Source organism: Eumetopias jubatus, unplaced genomic scaffold (genome assembly GCF_037043125.1).
Source record: "Eumetopias jubatus isolate StellerSeaLion01/CBP00866 unplaced genomic scaffold, mEumJub1_p1.0 scaffold_16, whole genome shotgun sequence".
In the NCBI taxonomy this organism is placed as follows: Eukaryota; Metazoa; Chordata; class Mammalia; order Carnivora; family Otariidae; genus Eumetopias; species Eumetopias jubatus.
In genome coordinates this window covers 40,176,806-40,186,718 of record NW_028274822.1, presented here as the reverse complement: position 1 = coordinate 40,186,718, position 9,913 = coordinate 40,176,806, and the positions used below count along the sequence as shown (strand labels likewise).

The window sequence follows — 9,913 nt, the reverse complement described above, 5'->3', positions numbered from 1 at the left end:
TAACTACATTAAAATGATTGTTCAGGCAACTGTGAAATGTTAATTTGTGGTATCATATGTGAATTTTCAGAGGTTCAGTGGAAAAAGTTCCATACAATTTGTACATTTGACTTCTGGTTTTTCAAACTTATTATTTAATTTTACTTGGAAATGCATAATTCCCTTGGGATCGGGGGTGGAGTGAAATAGAATCCATCAAGAAGTAGGAGGGAGGGGCGCCTGGGTGGCTCAGTCGTTAAGCGTCTGCCTTCGGCTCAGGTCATGGTCCCAGGGTCCTGGGATCGAGCCTCGCATCGGGCTCCCTGGTTGGCGGGAAGCCTGCTTCTCCCTCTCCCACCCCTGCTGCTTGTGTTCCTTCTCTTGCTGTGTCTCTCTCTGTCAAATAAATAAAATCTTTATAAAAAAATAATAATAAATAAAAAAAATAAAAAAAAGAAGTAGGAGGGATGGGGGAACAGTCATAATCCAGTTGGGATAGATTTCAGTCATGGAATCATAGTAGAAAACCACACATTTTAGACCTATGCCAGGATTTACCAAGATAATCAGTGCAAGGTTACTCCTTGACCATTTGATAACTGATACATGGTTTATAGTGTTCAGATTATATTATAATTTCTTTTGTTACTATTTAAATAAAAATTCTTAAGCCTTTTTACTATAAGCCAGCTCTATATCTGGTTTGTGTCCCATAGTGTTTACACTCTCTACCAAATGAATCAGCCCAATGTTTAAAATGGCAAGAATGGGGTGCCTGGGTGGCTCAGTTGGTTAGACATTTACCTTCTGCTCCAGTCGTAATTGGGGTCCTGGGGTCAAGACCCGCACTGGGCTCCTTGCTCAAGGGGGAGCATAATTCTCGCTCTCCCTCTGTTGCTCCCCCTGCTTGTACTCTCTCCCACTCTCTTAATGCTTAACTGACTGCACCATCCAGGGGCCCCTCATTTGTTTTGTTTCTTAAAAAAAAGATAGTTAGAAAAAAAACAAAAAACAAATAATAGTTAGATGCCACAAAGTAGGTGGCCATGCCTTAACAGTATGTGTGTTGTCAGGCCCGAGGTCTTCTTCCTTCCTTGTCTGGGGAGTGCTAACCTTGTCTCCTTTCATACAACACTCTAGTACAGATTTTTTTAAAAGCAAGAAAGGGAAAAATTGGACATAGTTCCTGACTTCCAGGACTTGTATTTTAAATGTCCTGGTTATGACAAAGAAAGCCTCTATTTAAGACTGAATGGAATTATCATGATCCCACAATCAGTAATCATTAATGATATAATTACAAACAAGAATCATTCTAAATACAGCTATTTGTTCTTCAAAATGTGGGACAATTGGGCACTTTAATTTTTTTATTCAATACCTATTTATGGAGCATCTACTGTAGGCTAGCTGTTTCTAATGCTTGGGAATCATCGATGAACAAATAAAATGTCCTTACCCTTGTGGATCTTGTGCATTTTCATGGAATGTGTTCTGTACATATGGACAACCGAAGAGCGCTGTTTTCAGAATCATAACCCTACCCAAATTTTATTCCTTATTTCTAAAAAATTTTAAAAGAACACAGAAGAAATCCATATAAGTGACACATAATGCATGTGAGTTGTCAGCATACTTTACACATATTAACTAATTTAACTTTCACAAAAGCTCTATGACAAGACTTTCATTCTCATTTTATAGATGAGGACATGAGGCAGGGAGAGGGTAAAAAATACTTGCTAACATCAAACAACTTTGCCTCCAGCGCAGCTGGGACTTAAAGCTGGGTCATTTATCCTCCTGGTCTTTGTTCTAACCCACCACATGATTCTGTTTTGCTGGGTTAGACCTTCAGCCAAAGCCTCCCAGAAGTTTTCATGTGGATACAGGTTTATAAACTCATTCAGTAAAATATCTCCTTCATTTCAGGAATCCCCCAAATAAGGACGTTCAGAAGGGAATAACTTATTGCTTCTAAAACAGCCTGAGTAGAAATATGTTTCTGGTAGCTTATTTTGTCAGGGCCTGGTTCTATCTTGAAAACTCTATAGAATAATATCATTCCTCCCTCACGTGACAAAGCCCTTCAATTATTGGCAGGTGACAATATTTGCCCATGCCCTTCCCCGACCCCACCGCTTTTGACAACTTCCTCCTTTTTTTAGGTTAAACAACTTCTTATTCTACAATTATCTAGAAGTAAAAGTTAAAATATATTGAATGATGGGGGCGCCTGGGTGGCTCAGTCGAACCCTTGTTCCCAGGGTCCTGGGATCAAGCCCCGCATCGGGCTCCCTGCTCTGCGGGAAGCCTGCTTCTCCCTCTCCCACTCCCCCTGCTTGTGTTCTCTCTCCTGCTGTCTCTCTCTGTCAAATAAATAAATAAATAAATAATCTTAAAAAAAATAAATTGAATGATGAAAACTTTAGGTCATTTCTTTCAAAGTCATTTCCAGTGCTGCATTAAAAAGAGGGGGAAAAACAGCAATCCACAAGCACAACAATAAATGAGGTATGCGATTTAATTCTGGATATTACAGAGAGGCTTAATGAAGCAGAGAAGTGGATTTCTGGAGAAGGAGAGATTAAAGTCTGGAAAAGAAGTATACCTGTCTGGGGATTAAAAAACAAACAACTTTAAAAGGTCAAGGAACTTAGAAAGGAAACTCATAAAGGTAACATTTGGACTTCCAAAGTAACTGAAGATGACAACAGTTAGCTGAGAATGGACTTATTGAAATAAAATGCTGCCATAAGAAATCATTTTCTTTGAAAAAGTAATTTTCACATTGAGGAGCCAAGGACTAATTATTAGGGAAGTTCAGACCCTCTAAGAGAGTAGTTACTTCTGATTAAATAATAGGTATAAAAACACATTAACAAGTTAAAAATAACTGTATAGCAATTTTATTTTTTGTGTAAAATTTTAATTTAGGTAGAACAAAAGTTGTTATCTTTTGTAGCACATAACAAGACTAATGAAATGTTAAAGCCTTTTGTTTCAAACTCACTTTAGTAAGGGCTTGAAAGTTACTTGGATAAACCTGAAATTATGGGTGAGAATGGGGCATATCTGTGTGTCTAAATATTTTTCAAATATTAGAAACAAAACAAAACACCTCAATAGCACAAGAAACCCCAAGGAGAAGATGGGACAATCTACTAGCCATCTCGTTCTTCTAAACTTAACCCTAAAAAATATGTTGTGTCTGAAATGAACTATGGCCCTATATAATGTGTGAAAATTTGATTAGATATTGAAAATTATTAAAATTTATTATTTTTTAAAGATTTTATTTATTTATTTGAGAAAGAAAGAATGAGAGACAGAGAGCGTGAAAGGGAGGAGGGTCAGAGGGAGAAGCAGACTCCCTGCTGAGCAGGGAGCCCAATGCAGGACTCGATCCCAGGACTCCAGGATCATGACCTGAGCTGAAGGCAGTCGCTTAACCAACTGAGCCACCCAGGCGCCCCTGAAAATGATTAAAATTTAATAAATAGTTACTATACTAGATGATTTATTCACCAGGGAACAAAGAGAGATGAATAAGGGAACAAAGAGAAATCTCTTCAGGTCTGGTTTGTTTTGCTGCAATGTGTGTCTCTGAAATGAGAAATAACAAAATTAGCTCATATGGGATGCATAAATAGGGGAATGGTGTCAGCAAAGTGCTGAGGTCTCCACGGTTTATGGCTTTTCCGAGCACATTAATGCTTTGTACCCCCAATTAACAGCAGCTTAACATAAAATAAGAGGGTTGAAAGCAGCAAGCCATGGGCGAGCCCAGTTTTGCAATTTCATACCAAGTTTTCCTCTTGCTCATGTGACTGTATACTCTGTCTTACAAGTGCTTAATAAGAGTGAGTCTTTCCAGTCTTCGTGCAATTTACCTTGCCTCTACGATTTTTATCAGCCTCAACCCTTTCTCATACCCATGTCCCTCAAGCTACTATCACTTTTTCTAAAGGTAACGTCCTATATATTCTGTAGCATTATCTTTTTTTTAATTTTTTTTTATTTATTCATGAGAGACAGAGACAGAGAGACAGAGGGAGAAGCAGACTCCCTGCTGAGCAGGGAGCCCGATGCGGGACTTGATCCCAGGACCCTGGGATCATGACCCGAGCCGAAGGCAGACGCTCAACCATCTGAGCCACCCAGGCGCCCCTCTGTAGCATTATCTTGTTTATTAAAGATCTGGCATGTCTTTTCAATTGTGCAATGTTTTTTAAAGATTGTTATTGATACCTCTGGTTTCCAGACTAGCCAGTTTTAAGTTTTCTGTTCCTAATGCCATTTCCCCCTGTACCTTGTTACATGTGGAATGCTGTTTTGTTAACACTTCTGCATTATGTGAATGGAAATCTCAGTCCTTGGAGTCCCCATGAGAAGATTTACGTGGGGACCCGTGCTTGAATGAGGACAGCAGAAGGAAAGTAGCAAGCAAAAAGCAGTTTATTAAAGAGAAAGTACACTCTCAAGGCGGGAGATCAGGCAGCTTCCACAAAGTGGAACTGGGCCCTAGGTGGTTTTGGGATTAGATATTGCTGGGTCTCTCTGGGCTGGGCATAGCTGCCAGGTAGAGTGGCGTGGTCTCTAATGGAGGCTGCTTCCAATCATTTGGGGAAACTCCTCCCACAGGTTGGGAGGGGGAGTTTTTGACTCTACAAGCTTTATACTGGAACCATCAGGTCAGCCTTTCTCAGTGGCATGGGGAGGAAGGGGCTACACCTCAATGCAAATGTATTATAAGGAGTCTAGGGGTTACCCTGGGGCACAGGTGGAAGAGGAGAATGCATGCCCTGCACCTGTGGCCCTTGATAGGTCAACCCCGGCTCTTGGAAGCCACAAGGTCAGGATGCTGTTCTCCACCCCGCCCCCCACACATGCCAGGGGCTTTTAGTGTGTAGCTATTTATCATCATCCTTGCCTCCAGCTCTTGTCTCTATTACTCCCCTTCAGGGACTTGGGACTCTGTCCCTGGGCATTCCTTCCCCTGCTGAGGCCTAGCTTCTACCTAACAGTTTTAGAGGATGTGAAATTTTTCAGGAAATGCCTTCTAATATTGTGTCCTCACATGGTGTCCCTCTTTTGTATGTCTATGTCCTAATCTCCTCTTCTTATAAGGACACCAGTCTTGGTTTAGGTCCCGCCCATAATGACCTCATTTTACCTTATCTCTTTAAAAGACCCTGTCCCCAACTACAGTCACATTCTGAGGTATTGAAGATTAGGATTTCAACACATGAATTTTGGAAGAATAGAAATCAGCCCGTAACCAGACACATATCTATAAATACTTTTTATGTAGCCATCTCTATCTTAAACTGTTAAAAAAACAAAACAAAACAAAACATGAGTTCATACTGATGTCTCTAGCTCAAGGAAGTTTTTAAAGAAAACTTTTAATATTAAAATAATTATAAATTCACAGGTAGTTGAAGAAATAGTACAGAGAGGTCTAGTTTCTGATTTCATCCAGTTTCTCCTGATGGTTATATTTTAGATAACTATAGTATAGTATAATATCAAAATTCAAAAATCGACATTGGTAAAATGGGTGTTCTAGCTGGACACCATTTTACCGCATATGCTGATTCATGTAACCACCACCCAAACAAGACACAGAACCATTCCAACAACACAAAGCTCTCCCTCCTGCTACCCTTTATACTCACACTTCTCACCCTGCTCCCTTCCTCACATGATCCCCTATCACTGGCAACCACTAATTGCTTTTCCATCTTTATAATTATGTGATTTGGGGAATGTTATATGAGCAGAATTATACATTACTAGACTTTTTGAAACTTGATTGTTTTCACCCGGAGATCCGTCCAAGTTGTTCATCCTTTTTTATTCCTATGTAATATTCCATGATGTGGATGGGCCACGATTTGTTCAACCATTCAGGATTGAAGGACATTTTGGTTGTTCCCAGTTTTGAAAAATTACAAATAAAGTGGCTATGAACATTAGTGTACAGGATTTCGTGTGGACATAAAATTTCATTTCTCTGGAATAATTTCCAAGGAACGTGATATTATTTCAAAAATAAGGCATGGAAAGAAGCTATATCACATAACAGTGCAACCAGTAGAGTGATTGTCATATTCATGAGCCTGCTAATTACTCCAAATGGCATTTACTCTGTACACTTCTGACATTTGGTTCTACCCCTTTAGATCTCTTTATTTTTTCTTTTTGTGAAATTCACATCATTGTTTTCCATCACTCTTTCAAAGCTATGTCTGATGATGAATATGCTTGTGTGCAGACATTCTCAGGATGGAGTCTGGGGACCCTTAAGAGTCTCAGTGCTCCTTTCAGGGAGTCTGTGAGATCAAACAATTTTTATAATAATTTGAAAATGTTATTGGTCTTTTCATTCTCATTCTTTCCAGAGGCTACATGATGTGTGATGACATTATTACTAATGGGATGTGTGCTTGTGTATTAAAATTTTCTGTTCTAGTTCTTCTACTAGATTGATAGATGATACAGATCTAGATAAAACCTACACAAAAACTTTTAGTGATCCTTAATAATGTTAATGGTGTAAAGTTGTTCTGAGACCAAAGGGTTTGAGACTCACTAGTTTCCATTATTTGTGTTAACATTCCTGGTTGTTCTGTATACCTTATTAGACCATAAGCTCTTCAATGGCAGAAGGTATATTTTCGCAATTCTTTGTAACTATCAGTAGTGCCTAAGACGGTGATATGGGAACACAGTAAGTGGTGATAAATGCATGATAAAATGGAGATGTGATAATCAGGCAATAATATTGCTTTTCTGGGACACATTTACGAGATATAATTTCAGAAAGAAGTGCCTACTTAACCCAGGAGACAACTTTCTTCTGTAGCTTTCAGGGGGAGACTTTATGATTCTATTTGAAAGAGGGCCTTGGCCCACCTCTGAGATGGATCACAAGTAGATTTATTCCGGTGGTGGGAGAGAATGGAGGTGGTTTATTATTTGCCAAAATATCACCCTCTGTGGAGGAATAATAATAGTGTAACTTTGAATAGTTTTTTTTCCGTAAAAATAATAGATTAAAGGTTTTCGCTGTGCTTTCCAGGGGTAAAATCACAACCTTTTCCTTCTCAAGATTCCCAAAGACTGTCCTTTTAATATGAAAAGACACAATTAGAATCACTATATTGTACACCTGAAGCTAATATAACACTGTATGTTAACTATACTGGAATTAAAATTAAAAAAAAAAGAAAGACATAATTAAACATATAGTAATTTAGCTCTTATTTTGTACCAGGTACTGTATTTTTTAAAAAAAATATGAAAGGAAAGCCATGATTCTTTTTTTTCCCATTTATTTGAATGAGTGAGAGAGAGAGAGAGATCACAAGTAGGGGGAAAGGGTAGAGGGAGAAGCAGACTCCCAACTGATCCCAGAGCCCGATGTGGGACTCCATCCCAGAACCCCGGGATCATGACCTGAGCCAAAGGCAGACACTTAAATGCCTGAGCCACCAGGTACCTGAAAGCCATGATTCTTATCATAAATAGATTCACAGTTTAATACTGATTTAATTTTTGAATCCCAAAATGTAGCTTTAGGCCCCTTCATATGCTCTGGTTCTACCCTCAAAGGAAGGTGTTTGCCCTGGGACACTCACTTTTTTCCTAATCTGACTAAAAAGTAGCCTGCAGTCCTCTTATCCTCTCAAACAATCTTTTGTAAATAACAAAATGGCAGAACAATTCTAAATAAGAGCATTTGGACAAGACTATTCTAGGTACTGAGATAATGTTTATACTAACCAAAGATAGATGAAGTGGTAAGACATTTGTGGTCTTGGCCTATTTGAAAGCTACAATTTGAAAAAGCACTCTGTTTTTCATTATTAAAAAGTATTTTTTATAAAGATTTTATTTATTTATTTGAGAGAGAGAGCACAGAGGGAGAGAGAAAGAAGCAGACTCCCCACTGAGCAGGGAGCCCCATGTGGGGCTTGATCCCAGGACCCTGAGATGGTGACCTGAGCCGAAGGCAGATGCTTAACCAACTGAGCCACCCAGGCACCCCTAAAAGGATTTTTTTTTTTTACAAAGAGTATAAATACATTTATGTATGATTTTTTAAAATGCTACGTTTCCAATTCTGCAACTAGGGGCCCATGTGGAAAAGCTAGTCTGACAATCTTCACTTGACCTCTATAATGTAGAATGTCTCTTTTTTATTGTATGACTTAGTTCTTTTTATTTCTTTGCAATCCGTGTATGGCCCATCTCCTTTCTCCTGTTACAGTTCTTGCTTTTTAATTAGGCTAGTGCATGCTAATGTACAGCTGATTGTAGGGGAATATTTGAAGTTTTATTTTAACTGCAATACAATAGTCTTGTGCTAAATATTTGCAAAGGTCAAAATTTTTACATGGAAAAGGCACTTCCACAGAGAATGAAGGGTATGTTGAGTAGCTTTTCATATACTTAGCACTTGGTAGAGACTTGATAAATATATGTCTAGTGACTGGAATGGAAACATACATTGAAGTTCTCTTATGATACCATTGTCAATTCATTCAGTTATACACGTATTGTGTATTGTGTACATTCTTTGTGCCAGGAACAGTGTAAGGGATTAAAAAATTAGTAGGATGTGTTTGCCTTCAAATACCCCAGAGTCCAGAAGAGGAGACCCACTTCTTCTAGTATATGTGCTGCCAAAGCGAGCACGAGACCCACTTCTTCTAAGCAGATATTTTCAATATACTGTGATGGTAAGAATGAGAGTGGCATGCATAAATACTCTGGGAACAAAAACTGGGGGCTATCTAACCCAGATTCAGCGGGTCAAGGATGGCTTCAAAGATGAATTAGGGGCGCCTGGGTGGCTCAGTCATTGGGCGTCTGCCTTCGGCTCGGGTCATGATCCCGGGGTCCTGGGATTGAGCCCCGCGTCGGGCTCCCTGCTCGGCCAGGAGGCCTGCTTCTCCCTCTCCCACTCCCCCTGCTTGTGTTCCCTCTCTCGCTATGTCTCTCTCTGTCAAATAAATAAAATCTTAAAAAAAAATGAATTAATCCCTACCTGGGTAACAAAGGAATTCATGTCAACTGATGAGGGGTACGGGGAGGAAGGGCAGTGTAGGCATAGAGAAAGCAAGAGAAAAGGCACAGAGAGGTAAGCAGGAGAAGGAAAAAAGGTGGGGAGGGACCACCTAGAGATGAGAGGGCCAGTGAGGATCCTTGAGGGGGCTGAAAGTCCATTTCATTGGTCCAGGATGGAAATGTAAGGGTGATGACAAGAAAGGGATAGACAGGACTTACTTTCTTCTCTGCTATTCTTCACCCTGAAGAGGGACCTCAACTGCAGCTGACCTTAGGGCTTGCTGTTAATCCACTGGGGACATGGAAAAGGAACAGTATTCAAAGGGAAGGGTTAGTGATACACCTGAACCCCTTGGGGCCTGGGGCTATGTACCCTACCCCATGTAGAAGCCATGGTTACATCAAGATCAAAGATCCCACTACAATGCTCCTCTTACACGGGGACAGCTCCTTTTCTGGACTGCTTTCCTTTTGGATTGTTTTCTTCTGATGGTTGCTTTCTGCTGTTGCCTGCCATCATCCTGGTAATTCTCTCATGCTTCTGGGTACAGTAAGGGGCACTCAGGGGAAACATGTCCCCCAAATGTAGCAACTTGTGGGGGGTTTAGGGAAAAAGGGGTGAAGTAATTTGTAATCTGTTTAAACTTCTTTTTGGGGCTCCTGGCTGGCTCAGTTGGTGGAGCATGAAACTCTTTGTCTTGGAGTTGTAAGTTTGAGCCCCACATTGGGTGTAGATTACTAAAAATAAAAATCTTTAAAAAAAAAACCTCGCTTTTAATCTAGGCCTAAATATAGATGGACAAACTGATTCTCCAATATGGTTTGGCCAATATCAGCAAGTAAGAGAGTGTTGGGA

At 39.8% G+C, this 9,913-nt stretch overlaps 1 non-coding gene across 1 annotated transcript; it reads right to left on the bottom strand.

Annotated features, from left to right (window-relative positions):
• Positions 1–989: 989 nt before the first annotated feature.
• LOC114205142 (U6atac minor spliceosomal RNA) lies at positions 990–1,114 on the bottom strand. The gene has a single exon (XR_003608337.1). It is a non-coding gene; the product is annotated as a U6atac minor spliceosomal RNA (small nuclear RNA).
• Between the last annotated feature and the right edge of the window lie 8,799 nt (positions 1,115–9,913).